Source organism: Sminthopsis crassicaudata, chromosome 3 (genome assembly GCF_048593235.1).
Source record: "Sminthopsis crassicaudata isolate SCR6 chromosome 3, ASM4859323v1, whole genome shotgun sequence".
Lineage (NCBI taxonomy): Eukaryota > Metazoa > Chordata > Mammalia > Dasyuromorphia > Dasyuridae > Sminthopsis > Sminthopsis crassicaudata.
This window is the reverse complement of record NC_133619.1, coordinates 591,302,196-591,320,951: the sequence shown is the minus strand read 5'-3', so window position 1 is coordinate 591,320,951 and position 18,756 is coordinate 591,302,196. Positions and strand designations below refer to the sequence as shown.

Genomic DNA, 18,756 nt, shown 5'->3' with positions numbered 1-18,756 from the left:
GAAAGGAGATTTATTTGTGAGGGGGAGGGGGAAGGAAGCTATATCCACCAATGATCAAGGCTGAAAGGGGCCTCAGATTCATAAAATCCAATCCCAAATTTTACAGATGAGTAAATTGAGACACAGAAAGAGGAAATAATTTTTCTAGGGTCACATTGCCTTCAAATTCCTGGTCTCCCTGACTCCACATTTAGTACTCTGTCCACCATGACACAGCTATTTTTCCATGAAATTAGATCCCACAACTTAATAAATGTATCTTCAGTGTGCAGAGATCTGTACTCTGATACAAGGTCTAGATAAACAATATTCCCTGCCTGGCTAGGAGCTTATAGTCTAATAACAAGATAAGATACCCCCATGTGACTATTATAAACAATAATACAGGAAGAATGCATTGGAGAAGTGTACAACAACAGCCCCCATGGGCTGAAAAATATGTGACTTACCCCATGTTACACAGCTCATAAATAATTGACACAGGATTCAAATCCACATCTTCCTTACTGTGAGTCCAGGGGAAGTTAAAGAAGTCTTCGTGGAACATTGCAGTCCAATAAGCATTTATTAATCATCTACTGTAAGGAAAGAGAGGTTGGCAGGAACACCTATATCCAGTCCTTGCCTCTTACCCATGCTAGTTATGGGTCTATGGGCCAGGGTCTTAGGTGGCTGATGGATCCTTAAAGGAAAACATTTGTTCCCGTCAGAAGTTTCCTACTTTGATTAACTTTACACAGATCTAAACAACAACAAATTTGCCAAGTATTGTGAGAAGTTAAAATGAAAAACAGTATCCCCTCAAGGAGCCTGGCAGGGAGGAGGGTGGCAGGGAATGAGAAATAAAAAATACACGAAAGAATTTGGAGACCAAAGACTTGGATTCAAATCCTATTTCTATACTTCACTATGAAAAAAATCATCCAGTCTCTCTGGGCTGTTTCTTTATCTGTAAAAAAAAAAAAATGACTGGCACAAATGCCCTTTAAAGTTCCTTCCAATTCCAAGTCTCTGTTCCTAAGACATCAGGACCAGATCTGAGATAGTAAATAATGGTATATTGGGCCCTCAGGAGCCTTATTAAAGATCATAAGAACACAATTTGGGACCACAAAAAGGGACTTTGCAGACCATCGAGTCCAACCTCTCTTTTCACAGGTGAAGCATCAGGTCAAGTGGCAGTAAGAGAAAGGCACTGTTCTCCACCCATGAGAAGAAAGCCCCCTACCAATGGGTTCTCAGGTTAAACTTGTAGCTATCCCACAGAGTTATTGTGGGGAGAAAAAATATGTTAGCTCAGTTTTAAAGCGCTAGAGAAACATAACAAGTGTTAGGACTTCCCTCAAAGCATTTGCCATTGGCTTTGGCCCCAACAGAGACAGATTCATTTGGGATGGGGAATCACAAGGGATTATTCTGGGGACTTTAAAGAAGATATTAGATCCTTAGGGCATCCAAAGAAACTGATGCAATTATAGAATTTGCACTAGGGCTTCAAGAGTTAGGGTGACAGGAATAGAAGCAGAATCAGGGATGGATTGCACCAGACTGAGTTGGATTAAGTTGAGTTGGGGAGGGCTGGAAGAGGAAACGGGGCAAAGATCTTGGGCTGCTTACTTGAGCTATATCTTCTCTCTTGGCCTCCATGAAGTTGCACAGGTCTCAGACTCCTAAGATCTCCAACAACGATCTAGCCTGTCACATGCCCAGTCCAGATCTGGAGTATGAAGACCTGGAGGCAAATATTGACCCTGATACTTACAACCTGGGTAACCATGCTCCTTCTAAGACTTTGTGTCTTCATCTGCAAAGTGAGAGGACTAGACAAGATGGCCCCTAAAGTCCTTTCCAGTTAGAACATTCTGATTCTCTACCTTGGACTCAGAGCGTATGCTATCTGATATGGAAGAAAATATATTGGGGGCAGCTAGGAGGCACAATGGATAGAGCACCAGCCCTGAAGTCAGGAGGATCTGAGTTCAAATTTGACCTCAGACACTTAACACTTTCTAACTGTGTGACCCTGGGCAAGTCACTTCAGCCCAATTGCCTCAGGAAAAAAAAAGAAAAAAGAAAGAAAGAAAAGAAAAGATATTATATAGCATATATTTATTTTATTACATATAATACAATATATAATATAATGTATTTTATATTTTACATATACAATATATTGTATAATGTATTGTGTATTTTGCAATATACATTGATTAATGTATTATAAATTAATATACAATATATTGTATAATGTATTATACATTTTATACAATATATATAATATTGTTTAGCAAACATTCATTAAGCTTCTAATGCATGCAGGGCCCTAAAGTTCATGCTAGGGATATAAAACTATACATATACATATACAATCCAAACTTGCAATTTATTGGAATTCTAATCCTAACTACCTTTTTTCTACATTAATCTCCCTGAATTAGAATTTAAGACTCTTGTGAGCTGGGTCCAGGTAAATCTCTTCATATCATCTGCAGTATCTAGAACTGTACCCTGCGTTACACATGTCATTGAATTTGCTGTTGTGTTGTTGTTGTTCACTCGTGTCTGATTTAGTGATCCCGTTTGAGGTTTTCTTGGCAAAGATACAGAGCTGTTTGCCATTTCCTTCTCCAGTTCTTTACAGATGAGGAAACTGAGGCAGTCAAATGACTTGTTAGGGTTTTCACACAGCTGATAAGGATCTGACGCAGATTTGAATTCAGATCTAATTGAAAAGTAAATCAATAACGCCCACTGTTAGAGCTGGCTTTTAAAGCTCAGTCCCTTGCCTGAAGCGTGAATCCCCTTGATGATTTGGGGGCAGTGTGACATGTGTGCATACAAAACACCGCATTGGATACATGTTTGCATGTGTGTATGTATGCTCATAGGCACATGTGTGTTCACGTGCCCAAGTGATTATTCTTTACATGAGTGCGTTGTGTGTGTGCATATTGTGCACGTGTGCATTGTGCTGTGTATATGCATTGTGTGTTATATCATACCCATCTGCATGTGTGTGCTCATATACACATGTGTGTTCACCTGTCAGTGAATTGTGTTGCTTGTACATGTGCATTGTGTTTGTGTGCGCGTATTGTGCATGTGTGCGTTGTGCTGTGTGTTTATACTTGTATCATGTCTGTCTGCATGTGTGTGCTCATATGCACATGTGTGTTCACGTGTCCTTGCGTTGGTTGCATTGTTTGTGTGTGCATGTATAGTGCACGTGTGCATTGTGCTGTGTGTTATGTATGAATCGTGCTCATCTACATGTATCATGCTCATATACATAAGTACAACAGACTCATTCCGGCGGAGCTCACGGTGCTCAGAGGCGCAGCATAATTCGCATTCCGCCCAGGTCCTGCCGAGTAGACTCTCCCCCCCTGCCGCGGGAAGGGCACTAAGGAGGGAGAGTGCCCAGGGCGGACACGTTGTCCTCTACTACCCTGTGCCCAGGACACACAAAGGCTCCCCTGGCAGCCGCACAACGGCCTCTCGGTCCCCCTGCCCCCATCGCCAGCCTGATTCCAAGTCGCTCTCAGGTTTCCCCAGAAGTGGAAGAAAGTTCTCATGCAAGACAGCAGTTTTCTGAGATTTGTGTGACAAGACTGGGTAAAATTCAAATGACTCTGGGTGATTTAATCCATTTGGGGCCCTGGCGGTAAATCAGCAGAAGCCAGAGCTGACACACTGGCCCCCAAGAAACCTGCAGGTGGATGATATAAGTTTATCGGCAGATCTACAGGTGAGGACTCAGACAGCCTTGAATTGCGGGGAGGGGGGGGGCTCTCTCTGGCTTTGAATACATTTGGAGTGCCTGCAGCCTCCCCCCAGCCTGGCCTCTAGCCCGCTGAGCTGTTTGTTCACCCAGAAACAAATGCATTTTCAGAAGCTGGGGGAGGAGCCCGGCCCCGCCCATCTCTCCCTGCAACGGCTCCAACGTATTCTGGGTCAGGAGGGATGTCCCACTGCCCCGAACCGTGGAGGGGAGCCGCGCTGCAGGCCAGGGGCCGGGCCTTAAAAGCCCGCTCCAGCCCAGCACTCCAGGCCATCTGACTTTCCCTTTCTGTCTGTATCCTTCTCTGCACTCCAAATCCGCTTACTCATTACCATTCGAATGCCCTCAGCACTCTCCAGCCTCCACACCTTGGCTCTCGGATTCCCTGAGCCAAAAATGCCCTCCTTTCTTCTCTAGCTCATCTTTTCCCGTTGAAATTCAATCCAGCCGGCAGGCTTTAACGAAAATGCTCCCCGCTTTCGGAAGTACTCAGAGGGAGCTGCTCTAACGTTCTCTGAGTTCTGGGCTTCCATCTAACTCCGCTCTTCCACATGCCCAGTTCCCTCCTAGCTCTGACAATCTGCCTTCAATATTCTAAGGCACTTGCTAACTGTCTCCTCTTCTAAGCTCCTAGGCTAGAACTCCCAGCCTGAGCTAGGCGGATCAGGACTGGGACTTGGCTGGGCCACTTTGCCCGGCTGTTGCTGCGTTTCCAAATGAACCCTGCTCTCTCGGAGCTTTGTCTTCTCTCTTCTCTCCCCTGATCCTGAGGCAGGTGTCTTACATAGCCCATCCATCCCCAAGGGTCAGCAGAAGCCCACAGGAGCCAATGTCCCAGTCAAGTGGACCACTCGGGCTGCTTTCTTCAGCAGCAGAGAGCCTAAGGGGGTTCCTGGCTTCAGGGGCAGCTCGGCTGAGTCTCATAGATACCTCTGGTTTTGGCTTGAGGTAGAGGGGCTATGGCTGCAGGGTCATGTTCCCCACTCTTCAGCTTTAGAAGGAGGCTCAGCTTGTCAGAACTTGAAAGGGCATCACATCAGAGAGTATTTAACCCAATCATTTTACATGTGGGAAAAACAAAGCCCAGAAAGGAGCGAAAAGATTAGCCGGAGTCACTATTCAAACAAACTGCAGGGCTGGTACTTAAAACCAGCTCTCCCGACTTCCAATCCAGCATTCTTCCGTGCACTTCCCTTGGCTACTGAACCGAGTCCAAACCCTGGTATTCGGGGCCCTCCACATCCTGTCCTCAGCCTACCTCACCATCCTTATTTCTCCTTTCCTTCCCTGCACACACATTCAGCTCAACCCAGGCAGTGTCCTCCCTCACTGTCCCCTACACAGGGAACTCTTGTTCCTCCCACACAACGATGCTTTCCTTTCCCCACTTATTTGACCAACTCCTAGCCATTAGTCAAGATCCCATGTGTCTCACCTCCTCCCTGACTCACCCCTTACCTCCTACAGGACCCTGTATGCAGGTGGTGCTTAATACTTTCTTATCGAATGGAACCACTGTTCTAAGCCCCTAAAATATTTAGGCAGACTCTGAATGATGCAACAGATCCTTAATTTTTTTGATATGATACCATTTTCAAAGGATCCGATGATGACATAATAAGAACTCACATTTCTCTCCTATTTTCAAAGCACTTGAACTGCATTTCCCATAGAATCTCAGCACCTCAGAACTAGAAAGGACTTCAGGAACCATCCAATCTGACCTGGATTTTCTTCTACATTTTCAGTCAAACTTCCCCTTGAATACCTCCAGTGACAGGAAACTCATGACCTCCTGAGGCAATTAATTCCTATTTGTGTGAGCTTTATGAAAATCTTACTAAGTGTTGTGAGAATAGGAATGATTATTCCTATTTTCCTAAATGAGAAAAGTGAGACTCAGGGAGTTTCAGGTCCCAATAATCATAGCTAGTAATTGGAGAAACCAAGGCTCAGACAGAAATCTCCTAACCGGTTTTTTTTTCCATTGCAATGGAAGGGTAAGTCCCTTAAGGCCACTGGCCTTTCGACTTGATCCTCTGCAAGTCCTATCACATCTTCGGTGACAGGAAACCGGGTTCATTTCTCTCTGACCCTCTCCCCACAATGCCCAACATAGGGCTGAGCACACAAGATGAAGTCCCCTTTAAATAGACCCTGCTCAGCAGCCACCTCATGCAAGTCTCTGGACATTCTGGATAGCAATTTTCTCATTTGCAAAATGAAAAGACTCAATAGAATTTCTAAGGTCCCTTCCACCAATAAAGCTTCAAGATTCTATTCTAGGTAATATGGACCTCTTCTTAAACAAAAATGATAGAAAAATATATTTCCACAAATTTACTTAGTGAATATATTCCAAATGAAAATTTCATAGGAGGCCGGGATGGGTCAAAAATAAATAAATAAATTGTGAGAAATTTTATAAAACAAAACATTAACTAGTGACATTTAAAGAGTTAAGAGCCTCCAGGAAAAGGGAAAGTATGTAATCTTGAGTAAAGTCACATCTCTTTGTGCCTCAAGCTCCCCACTGTGAAGAAAGGCCAATGGTCTAGAATTCAGGGATTGTTCAATTTTTTTAACTCACAACCCCTTTTCCCTTGAGAAATTTTTATGCAACTCTGGGTATATAGGTATATAAAATAGGTATACAAATCAAACATTTACTTATAATAAATCATAAAGAAATTTATTTTAAAACAATTCTTTGGTATATATGTAATTTTACCACTTATTAAAAACAAAAGCAAATTTATACACTCGTGAGATGGATTGCTTGATTATTTTTACATAAAAGCTAAATCTTGATGGAATGTTTGATACCTTTTACTGTTGATAAATTTTTCATGACCCCCACATTCAGTTACTCAACATCATACAGGGTTCCAACCCACAGTTTAAGAAACTTTGATCTAGATAAATTCTGAGGTATCTTTCAGTTCTGACATTCTGTGTTTTATGTTCAAAGAGTCTTTTCAGCTTTAATGTTCTTATGTTGGCATCTCTCTTAGAGCTGATGGGCTATTTTTCTGAGGCTCCTTTCAGCTCTAATATTCTTTGTTCTAAGGGCCCTCCCAAATCTGGCCTTCTGTTGTTCTATGTTCTAATAGTCCTTCTGACTCTGACATTCTAAGTGGCTAGAACACCAGACCTGGAGTCAGAAAGATTCCAAACCTGACTTCAAATACTTAAAAACTGTGCTTCAATCTTTGCTTGCCTCAGCATCATTTGCAAAATAGAGATAATAGAAACTAACTCCTAGAATTGTTGCAAGGAAAAAAAAGATAATATTTGGAAAGCACTTTGTATAGAGCAGGTGTTATATAAAAGCTAGCCATTATCAGTTTTCTGTGTTCTAAGGGCCCTTAGAACTCTGACATTCTATATTCTAGGGACCCTCCTAATTCTGACATTCTATGTTCTAAGATCCCCTCAGATTTTATTTTTTTGTGTGCTTAAGTCCCTTCAAGCTCTGACAATCTCTGTTTTAAGGCCTCTCCCAATTCTGATATTTCATATTCTAAGGGCTCTCATAGCTCTGACATTCTGTGTTCTAAAGTACTTCCCAGTTGTGGCATGCTGTGTTCTAAGGTCCTTCGCAGTTCTGACATTCTATGTTCTCAGGTCCTTCTCAGATCTGACATTCTGTGTTCTAAGGTACTTCCAACACTGACATTCAGTGGTCTTCATTCCAAGGTCCTATCAAATCTCAGGTTCTTTGGTTCTGTGACCTGGAATAGCACTCCCCACCTCCAGAGTCCTTGTTCAAAGGTTTCATGCAGGAACACTCCCTGCCTCTCCTGCCTTAGACTTTGGTGAGCAGCCCCCGTATGGAAATGCTGGGACGTTCCCAACGCCTCCCTCCCTTCTCTTCCCCTCCTTCCCAAATCTGCTCCAACCTTCCTATTGCAAATGCCTTGTTTATTTCAATATCAGCCTTATTACTTTTCTGTTCATGCAAAAAAAAATTATGAAAACAGATTTAAGGGGGGAAAAAAAGTATTTAATGAGTAAAACTGTCTGCAGTTCGGTTTCCTTCCCAGGGAAAAATGGCTGTGATTTTGGCATAAGAAAAGAAAGCTCAATAGCTTCACTTCAATGCAGCTGCCAGGAGGAATACATTTAAGAGTAGACCAGAACCTTAAAATTAAACAGTATTTCTTCCCAGCAGACACTTCCTGCACTTGATTCTGTTTGGCAGGTAAATGTTCCCAGTTAAACCCAGAATTCAGCTCCAGCAGGAACAACGTGAGCAGCAGCCCCCAAAACTCCCTATCTCAGGGTATCTGAGGGCATCCTCCTCATCCTTTCAAAGCCCAAATGCCACTTCCTTCATTATGTTTTCCCAGACCACCCTCTCACCCAATGACTATCAAACAGTTTCAGCCCTAGATTCTTGAGAGGAGGCTTCTGGAGACTAAGTTCAAACATCTGGACAGAGATAGTTGGAACTAGTTCCCATTCTCTCCCTTTCATCCTTAAGGATCAATCTCAAGATGAAAAGGTCATAATTTTATAGAATCTCAGACTAGAAAGGACATGAGAAAATATCCAGTCCAAACATCTTCCTGACTACAAGAATCTCTTTAACAGCATTGCCTACCGTGTCATCCACCCTTTTCTTGAATATTTTCATTGGTATTAGTTTACCACCTAACAATGCTGTCCGCTCCATTGGCTGATTGTTAAGAAATTCTTCATTTTATTGAACCAAGATCTGTCTCCCTAACTCTATCCTCTGACATCAAATAGATAACTAGTATAAGTAAGTCCTCCTTAGGTTACTACCCAGCTAACCAGAAAGACTCCCCCAGACAGTGATTACTCCAGATTTTCAGGGTACTAGAAGTGAACCCATCCTCCTAAAGCTAGAGTTCATAAGCCCCCACTAATAGGTTTGTTTTTCGGTACTCAGCCAGATGACATTATTAACTCAAAGCAAAGGCATTTACTGAAATACCTAAGTCAGAAGATTTGCAATAGAATGTTCTTCCCTATAAACTTAGGGCTCACACTCCCACCGCCATATATTCTATTAAAGGAGAGGGTGAACAAGAACAGAGATTTTACATGTAAAGCCCACATGATAGCAACTCATATACTCTAATGCTATAGGTCCTCTGGTGTCCTCTACTACTGTATCCATATACACTGATAAAGACATTTTAATTGGATCTGCTGTCACCTGAGTACCTTCAGTAGCTGGGTCAGACATGTTGGTCCGGTAGTTGCTACTGGTATTTGCAGTAGATTTCAGCTAACCACTTAGAATAATGCCTGGCACATAGAAGGCACTGTATAATGCTTATTCCCTCCCTTTCCTTCCCTCATTCTGTATCTTGAATTCTTCACCTCTCTCTCAGAAAGTGAGTAGCATCTTCTTTGCCATCAGTATTCTGGAATAACTGCTACTCATTACATTGATCAGAAAATTTAAGTCTTTCAAATTTTCCTTTCTTTACATTATTGAATTTATATAAATTATTCTCATGTACCTCATGTTACCCTATATCAATTCATATAAATCTTCTCAGTTTTCTCTGCCCTTAGCAGAAATACTTGGCTAGCTCTTTCAGAAAGAATTAGAACCCTTACCTTAGGACCAATGGGAAGACTCCAGAGTGGGAAACCTCAGATACTTAGCTCTGAAGGCTGCCATCTCCCAAATGAAAGGATCCAGCTCTAGTCTCCATCCAGGACAATCCTCCCTCTATTCTTCCTCCTCCTCCTCCTCTTCCTCTTCTCCTCGTCCTCCTCCTTCTCTCCTCCTTCTTTTTCTCTTCCACCTCTTCCTTTTTCTTTTTCTCCTCCTCCTCCTCCTCCTCCTCCTCCTCCTCCTCCTCCTCCTCCTCCTCCTCCTCCTCCTCCTCCTCCTCCTCCTTCTCCTCCTCCTCCTCCTTCTCCTCCTCCTTCTCCTCCTCCTTCTCCTCCTCCTCCTCCTCTTCCTCCTCTTCCTCCTCCTCCTCCTCCTTCTCCTCCTCCTTCTTCTTCTTCTTCTTCTTCTTCTTCTTCTTCTTCTTCTTCTTCTTCTTCTTCTTCTTCTTCTTCTTCTTCTTCTTCTTCTTCTTCTTCTTCTTCTTCTTTTTCTTTTTCTTCTTCTTCTTCTTCTTCTTCTTCTTTTCTTCTTCTTTCTCTCTCTCTCTCTCTCTCTCTCTCTCTCTCTCTCTCTCTCTCTCTCTCTCTCTCTCTCTCCCTCCTTCCCTATCTTTCCCCCCTTGACTCTCTTCACAGAAGGTTAGAGGTTAAGGCCTATGACCTTGAATTTCCCTCTCAGATCACATGCAATCACATATATTCTATAGTCACGTACTTCTGCCACAATATGTCACTGTTGACTGGAGGGGAATAGAGAAGAGAGAGGAAGAAGAGGCAATTTCTTCCCCTTGTGCATTCTTCAGTAGGTACAAGGGTGAATCTCTAAGGATGAGAACACCCTCAAGAGGACAGTTTCTTTTCTACTGCTTCAAAGTGGGGACAAATTTGCTTATTTATCTAAGCCAATGGGTAGGTTTTTACCTATTCCAGGTCAAAACCCCTAAAAGATTAAAGAAGGAGGAAAATTACCCATTTGTACAAAAATATTTATAGCAGCTTTTTGTACTGATAAAGAACTAGAAAATAAGTTGGGAGGGTCATTAACTGGGGAAAGGCTGAACAAATTATGGTATATGCATGTAATAGAATACTATTATGCTTTATGAAATAATGAAAGAGCAGAGAAAATTGGGAAGATTTATATGAACTGATACAGAGTATCATGAGACACATGAGAACAATTTATATAAGTACAATAATGTAAAGAAAGGAAACTCTGAGAGACTTAAGTCCTCTGATCAATGTAATGACTAGCAATGATTCCGGAACACTGATGGCAAAGAAGATGCTACTCACCTTCTGAGAGAGAAGTGAAGAATTCAGGATATAGAATGAGGGAAGGAAAGGGAGGAAATAAACATTATATAGTGCCCACTATGTGCCAGACATTATTCTAAGTGCTTTAAAAATATTATTTGATCCTTAAAACAACCCTACGAGAAAGTGTTATTATTATCTTCATTTTTCAATTGAGAAACTGAAACAACGATCAAATTACTTGCCTAGGATCACAGTAAGTCTTTGAGATCAAATTTGAACTCAGATCTTCCTGACTCCAATAATCTATCCAATGAACCACCCAAGAGACATAGTTTTTAACATGACCAATGTGGGAATTTGTTTTGCTTAACTATACATATTCATTACAAAGATATTTTTCTTTTATATTCAGTAAGAGAAGGATGAGGTGAAAAGTAAAGAGAGGTTAGGACTAAGGGTCCTGTCCCCCCCTCCAAAAAATGAGAAGAGAACATAAGGAAAACCAGAAGGAATCACAGACAAGCAGGACAGCTTTGAAAGTTACATGTTAAATTTATTACATACTTTAAAAGGAAAGCAAGCTCTATATAATATTCACTATTTCATGTGCAATACTCCCCTTCTGTTCTATAATCTATATGGAAATGCTCATTTTATTTAGTATTCTTAAGTGCAGATTTTTTTTAAAGGAAAAAAAAGTCTATAAAAGTATGTTCCCTGTACCACATAAGTTGCCTTTATCCTATAATCAATACCCTATATTTTCAACAAGATGATTGAAGAACTTTGTCAATTGAATTATCATCCTGTTGCAAAGGCCCACACTATCAGGCTGTTTAGAAAACTCCTTCATACTCTGTTAGATTGTTTAGGAAAACCCTCCAATTTACTCAAAGACTTCCCCATCCACCTCTTTTATACTCTCTCCACAGTTAAAGATTGAAGAAATTCAAGTATTGTCTTTTCAAGTACCTTCCAATCATGGCTATTAAAGAATATCAGAGAGTCTGTGTGACCTAGTTTTAGATAGTCTGAAAATTAAGAGTCTTTGATGAGTATCCAGATCTACCATATCTCATGATCCTGGATATTACGCTCACCTCCAAATACATGGTTATACGAATTAAGCAAATAACTTTTTCTTTAAAAATTCTCATAGATTATCACCTATCTTGGTACATGTAAAAAACTTTCCTAACCCAAAACAATTAGAAAAGAAAAAAGAGGAAGTAAAAAATAACTGGGGGGGGGGGGAGAGAAGGGAAGGGCAAAAGAGAAAGGAAGAAGGGGAAAAGGAAAGAAGAAAGGAAGAATATGGCAAAAGTAAGGGAATAGAGAAAAAAGAAATGAGAAGGGGAAAGAGAAAACAAAAATGGAAAGGGTAAGAAGAAAGGAGAAGGGAAAGAAAAAGAGGAAAAGGGAAGGGAAGGGAAAGGCGAAAAGAAAAAGGGAAGAGGTAGGGGAAAAGAGGAAGAGGAAAGGGGAAGGAGAAAAGGAAAAGAAAGAGGAAAGGGGAACAGGAAAGGAGAGGAGGAAGAAAGGGAAGGGGAAAGAGAAAAAGAAAGGAAAGGTGAAAGAAAGGAAAAAGAAAAAGGGAAAGAGGAAGAAGAAAGAGAAAGAAAAAAAAGGGAAAAGTGAGAAGGGAAGAAGAAAAGAAAGGAGAAATAGGAAGAGAAAAGGGGAAAGGGAAAAGGAAAAAGGAAGTAGAAAAACCAGGAAAGAGAAAGAAGAAAGGAGAAGGGAAAAGAAAAGAGGGAAGAAAAAGAAGAAAGGAAGAAGAGAATAGGTAAAAGGGAGAGGGAAAGGGGAAAAGGAAGGGGAAGAGGAAGGAAAAAGGAAAAAAGAAAAAAGGGAGGCAAGAGGAGGGAAGAGAAGAGATGGAGAAGGGGATATGGACGAGAAGGGAATGGAGAATGGGAGAGGAAAAGAGAAAGAAGACAAGAAGAGTTTACCTTCAGGTGAAAAACAGATGTTTGTGTTCCAGATGAAAATTCTGCTAATGGTTTTCTTCAATGTATATACATTTCTCCAGTAGAATCCTAAAAACTCACAGAACATTCCAAATGGAGACATGGACAAAGATTTCTCCAGTGCTTCCCTTCAACTGCACAGACCACCAAAATTTCTCCATTGGATCCCTACAATGCATAAAGCATTCCAAGTATAAGTTTTTTTTTTTTTTTAAGTAATTTAAAAATTCAGAAATGCCTGAAACGCGTGCAGAGAGCCCAAAAAAAGGATTCACCACTTAGGGTTGGTAAGTCACGATTTATAGACCATCAGGCAAACTTTATCCTTAGGACATGTGGTCCCCAATAATCTCAGAGGAGCTCCTTTAACTAGGAATCTTCTGGGTGCATCAATGGGCACCGTGCCAAGGACACAGCATTCGTATTGCTCATATCGATGAACATAGTAATACAACCAAAATCAGTGCCTGAATATTCCACCATATAAAAAATAGATCAAAGAATTGGTCAGACTTAGAACAAAAACATCAGAAAATATATTGTATTCCAAAACAAAATTAAAAAATAATGAATTAAATAGAATTAAATATTTACATCTAGACTCCTTAGCGATTATATAGCCTACATCCCCATCGCTCCCAAGATCACATAGAAAGTATGTTGCAGAGGCAGATTTCAAGTCCAGATTGCCTGATTATTTCATCTAGTCCATACCATCTCCCATTAAATTGTAAGTCCACATATGAACTGGACTGGCTGACCTCTTCTCAGACACAGGAGGAGATACTTGTCCAAGTATGAGTTGGATTAGAACCCCGGCTTTTTAGAGGCGTTGGTACATGATAGGTGATTATAAAAACTTACTAATGAGCTGCTAATTAAAGACTAGTCCCTGACCTAGAGCATTAAGAATCTCGGAGACCCCCTGTGCAATTGGGGGTGGCGAGCATTCCACGGACACTGAAGGAGAAGAGTTACCAGAAGGAGACACCAGAAGGAAGACCTGAGGATCCATCTTTCAGGGGAACACACTGATTTTTCTCCAAGGAGTATAGAGAACACTGAATTTAGAGCCATAGAACTTGAATTTGAATTCTGACTCTGCCATATATTATCTCTATGACTTCACTCTTTACTCTTTTAGGTCTCAATTTTCACATCTACAAAATGAAGGCACTGAATTAATCTAGTAAAAACTTCTCGGTTTTACTTTTAAGGCTCTTCCCGATCTGGTGCCAGCCCATCCTTTCCAATTTTGTTATCTCCCTGCCCACACTTAGCAGCACGGCCAGACTGGACGTCTATAAACAAGACCCTCCATTTCCCATCTCTGGGCCTTTGCCAACAGCTGTCCCTCATGCCTAGAAAGTATTTCCTTCTTTCTTCCACCTTTTAGAGGTCTTATTTTCTTCGAAATTCACCTCAAATGCCACCTCCTGCATAAAACCTTTCCTGATGGGCCTTTCAAGCCCCCAGTGCCTTCTCTCCTCCTCCAGGAAAACAAAAGTTATATCTTATTTATTTCATCCATACCAAGGTGCACACAGCTAGATTCACTTAGTGAACAATGAATCCCTGAAGTAGTGACATTATTCAAATTCACATTGCTTATTTTCATTGAGCTGCAGCCAATTACTATAGTTCACCTAATTATAACTTTGAATATTGAGAATTGGAATACAGGTGACCCCTTCAGGAGATTCATTATTCATACTAATTGGATCTAGCTATAATCATATATGCATATATTGTCTTTCCCTCTGATTAAATGTAAGCTCCTTAAGGACAAGAAATGGTATAATTTTTTTACTTTTTACCTACAGCATCTAGAACAATATATGATATATAATAGACACTTAATGTCTCCAAAGTCACAGCTAGCTCTAAATTCATATGATCCATGAGTGTGTGTGTGTGTTGTTGTTGTTGTTGTTGTTGTTTACTAAGCCCTAACCCCAGTGCTAGAGCCAACTTCAACTAGAGCTAGGGGTGTACTAGAGCCAACTTAAATTTGTTCAGGAAAGTAAATTGTTGAATTTTCAGCGTGAGCATTTACATCTTGGAAATAAGCAAATTCTACATATTAGGCCTTCATTTGTTCTGTTGATTGCCTAGACTTAAGAGACTGGTGGACAAAATACTAATTAATGCAAATTCAAATTCAAATTATGCTAAGTGTAGCCCCACCCAAGCTGATTGTTAAACATTTACCATCTCCAATTTATTCAGGAAAGTAGATTGTTAAAAGTGAGCATTTTACACCTTGGAAGTTGGCAAACTCTAAGTGCTGAGACTTGATTAGTTTTGTAGATTGTCTAGACTTAAGAAAGTGATGGAGAAAATGTTAATAAATGCACATTAAAATTCAAAATGTGTGGGAGTTATTTTCCTCCTCTCCCCCCCCCCCCCAAGCTGGTTGTTAAATGTTTATCAGCACTTGTCTCCTGATGGGGGAAATACAGTTCTAAACTTGACACTAACTTTCCATATCCTGATAAATGGTCTTATCTAGCCCCAGGATAAGCCCTCTTGTCAATACTTTAATCTCCCATCCTCCAAATCACTGCTCCCATTTATAAACTGAGGCCTTCAAACACCTTCTCCCTCCTTCCTGATCCTTACCTCCTCCCAGCCAAAACTCAGTATTCTATATAATAGAGTTCTAGATACTTTAAAAGCTCTTTCCTTACAACAAACCTGTGAGGGAAACAATGGCAACGATAATTGGGATTTCTATATTATTTTAAGGATAACAAAGCATTTTATTACAGCCAAGCTATGAGTTAGGCAGAGTATATGTTCTCATACCCATTTTAGAGATAAGGCAACAGAGGCTCACATAGATAGGCAAAGTGAACTAGGTCAAAAATAAATTATCTGACTATAATACCAATGTTCTTTCCAGAATGTCTAGGATAGACCCATCACACAGATCAAGAAACTGAGATTCACAGAAGGGACGTCACTCACCTAATATCACGTGGGTAGGAAGCAGCAGAGCCAAAATTCCAAATAAGGTCTCCAGATTCCAAGCCCAGGGCTCTTTCCATTAATCCACGTTGCCCTTTGAAGGAAGAACCAAGTTATACCATGTACAGCTGTATAAGCAGGGACAAAATGTTAACAAAATAGCCAACCCAGGGACAAACGGCTGCTTCCTAAAGTTTTCATTCTATTCTGGCCTGGCTAGCTCCCGGTGCCCATGCCTGCCTGCTCTGAGCCCCCCTGGCCTCTAGCATTGCTCAGTTCCACTTCACCTGCTTCTCTAATTGGGTCTTTACTCATCCACCAGCTTCTAGTTTCAAAATACTGCCTTTATAATATACATTTTGTCTCTCCCAATGTAAGCTCCTTGAGGGAAAAACACCAATTTTTTCTTTGAATTCCCAAAATTTAGCATAGTACCTAACACAATACTAACACACAGTAGGCACTAAATAATTGCTTGTTAATTGACTGCCAGGGGCCAATCATTCAAACTCACTACAATTCAGTTTCTTCATTTGTAAAATGGCACTCTGAAGATCTATATTTTCTGTTCTCATATTATATGTTCTAAGACCCCCTTTTAGTTCTGAGACTCCCTGTTCTAAAGGCCCTTTCATCTGTGACATTCTTTTTTTCAAGGGCCCTCCCAGCTCTGACATCCTGGGTTCTAAGGGCCCTCCCAGCTCTGACCTGGGTTCTAAGGGCCCTCCCAGCTCTGACATCCTGGGTTCTAAGGGCCCTCCTAGCTCTGACATCCCGTATTCTAAGGGCCTTCCAGCTCTGACATCCCGTGTTCTAAGAACCTCCCAGCTCTGACATCTTGTGTTCTAAGGGCCTTCCCAGCTCTGACCTCCTGTGTTCTAAGAACCTCCCAGCTCTGACCTCCTGTGTTCTAAGGGCCCTCCCAGCTCTGACATCCTGGGTTCTAAGGGCCCTCCCAGCTCTGACCTCCTGGGTTCTAAGGGCCCTCCCAGCTCTGATCTCCTGGGTTCTAAGGACCTTCCAGCTCTGACATCCCGTGTTCTAAGAACCTCCCAGCTCTGACATCTTGTGTTCTAAGGGCCCTCCCAGCTCTGACCTCCTGTGTTCTAAGGGCCCTCCCAGCTCTGACATCCCCTGTTCTAAGGGCCCTCCCAGCTCTGACCTCCTGTGTTCTAAGGGCCCTCCCAGCTCTGACATCCTGGGTTCTAAGGGCCTTCCCAGCTCTGACCTCCTGTGTTCTAAGAACCTCCCAGCTCTGACATCCTGGGTTCTAAGGGCCCTCCTAGCTCTGACATCCCAGGTTCTAAAGGCCCTCCCAGCTCTGACATCCCGTGTTCTAAGAACCTCCCAGCTCTGACATCTTGTGTTCTAAGGGCCCTCCCAGCTCTGACATCCTGGGTTCTAAGGGCCCTCCCAGCTCTGACCTCCTGGGTTCTAAGGGCCCTCCCAGCTCTGACATCCTGTGTTCTAAGAACCTCCCATCTCTGACATTCTGTGTTCTAAGGGTCCTCCCAGCTCTGACCCCCTGTGTTCTAAGGTCCCTCCCAGCTCTGACATTCTCTGTTCTAAGGACTCTCCCACACCCAATATTCTTTGTTCTAAAGCCCCTTTTGTCTCTACCATTCTATGTTCAAAGACTACTATTGTCACATACATACCCTCCCCCGAGCCTTTCTAAGATTCTCTGTTCTAGGACCCCTTCTACTCCAGTGTCCAGTGACTCTCTAATTCCCTACAAAGGATTGGCGAAGCAGAAGCATGTTGTGAGGAGACAGCTGTCAAGGCTGAGATGAGAATCCTGGATCTCACGCCTAAAGTTCTGCCTCTGGATACTGTAGCAATTCTATTTTTTCTCTGCCAACTGCACATGGCTGTTATTGGACCACTGTGCATCCTAAAGCTCGCCTTCACGAGAGCGGCCACGGCAGCAGAGCGCTCCACCGTGGAGTGTTAGGGCTGCTCAGGGCTTGGCATTTTGGTTTTTATGAGAGAGTCTTTAAGCTAGAATCTGCTGTCATGCTGGCTCTGTGCCGAGAGACGATGGACAGGGAAAAGTCCATAGAGGAACCCTCTCCTACAATGAAGACCCAGACTAGGGAAAAGGAGCGAGTGCCAGGGGCCAGAGTTTATGGACATTGCAGATTCTGAGCATCACTGCTGGCAAAGACAGAAGAGTGCAGAGTAGGACTTTCTGTATGAACTTGGTATGTGGGGGGGGGGTCAAAGTGAAAAGCATTTGCAAAATCCTAGGGAATAGGGGGATATTTCTGCAAATTCCCTAGTCCAGAAGCTCCCCCCCACCAGTCTACCAGACCTCTATACAATCTCCTTCCCTCCACCATTTGTTTTTGGGGGAATAAATCACACATCACAATTACACACATAAAACTTTACCCACATGTATGCAAAGTCAAAAAGACACACATGTACACAAGGAGATTTACTGCCCATGCATGTGAGCCTACACACACACACACACACACACACACACACACACACACACACACACACACACACCCTTCAATGGAAATATTCCATTATCATACAATTTTACCTAGAACCACCAATGGACACATATAAATTCACAAAGCTCTAAAAACACACGTCCACAAACAGGACAAATGTATATTTATTTACATGTGTCCCACAGAGAGATAGTCCAAGGCACAGAGATCTACACTGACACACACAAACACTTAGGGTCATAGAAATGTTATTAAACTCCCATAGACTCACAATCCCCAAGATCCAATTAGAGCTTATTACTGCACAAAGAATCCTAAATACAGAGCTGGAAGAAAACTTAGAGGTCAGAGCATTTTACAGATAAGGAAACTGAGGCCCAAGGAGAACTTACCCAAGATCACAAATGTAGCAAGTGTCTGGAACAGAATTCAAACTCTGGCTTCCATGACTCTAAATGCAAAATCCTCTCCTCTCCTTCATCTGTTTACAGGCACACTGTAGTTACACATATAAACAACAGAGATAAAAGTAAACACACAGAGGAGCACATAGACACACCCCTATTTCATTGTTCTATATTTGTCAAGGGAAAGAGACGGTTACCCTAAACTCCATCACCTTTCTTAATCCCTCATCTCAGCCCCACTCTTGTCAAGTTGTTCTTGCTGGCCCCACAGGGACATAGCCCTAATTATACCCTTCTTACTTCCA

The 18,756-nt window shown here is 41.9% G+C and overlaps 1 long non-coding RNA gene across 1 annotated transcript in view; it reads right to left on the bottom strand.

Annotated features, from left to right (window-relative positions):
• Positions 1-18,756, bottom strand: part of LOC141563730 (uncharacterized) — a 59,302-nt gene that overhangs the window by 19,908 nt on the left and 20,638 nt on the right. The window contains exons 3-5 of the long non-coding RNA XR_012488490.1: positions 18,437-18,540; positions 15,580-15,673; positions 12,592-12,777 (exon numbers count right to left, since the gene is read on the bottom strand). This is a non-coding gene — a long non-coding RNA (uncharacterized LOC141563730). The remainder of the gene's footprint in view (positions 1-12,591; positions 12,778-15,579; positions 15,674-18,436; positions 18,541-18,756) is intronic.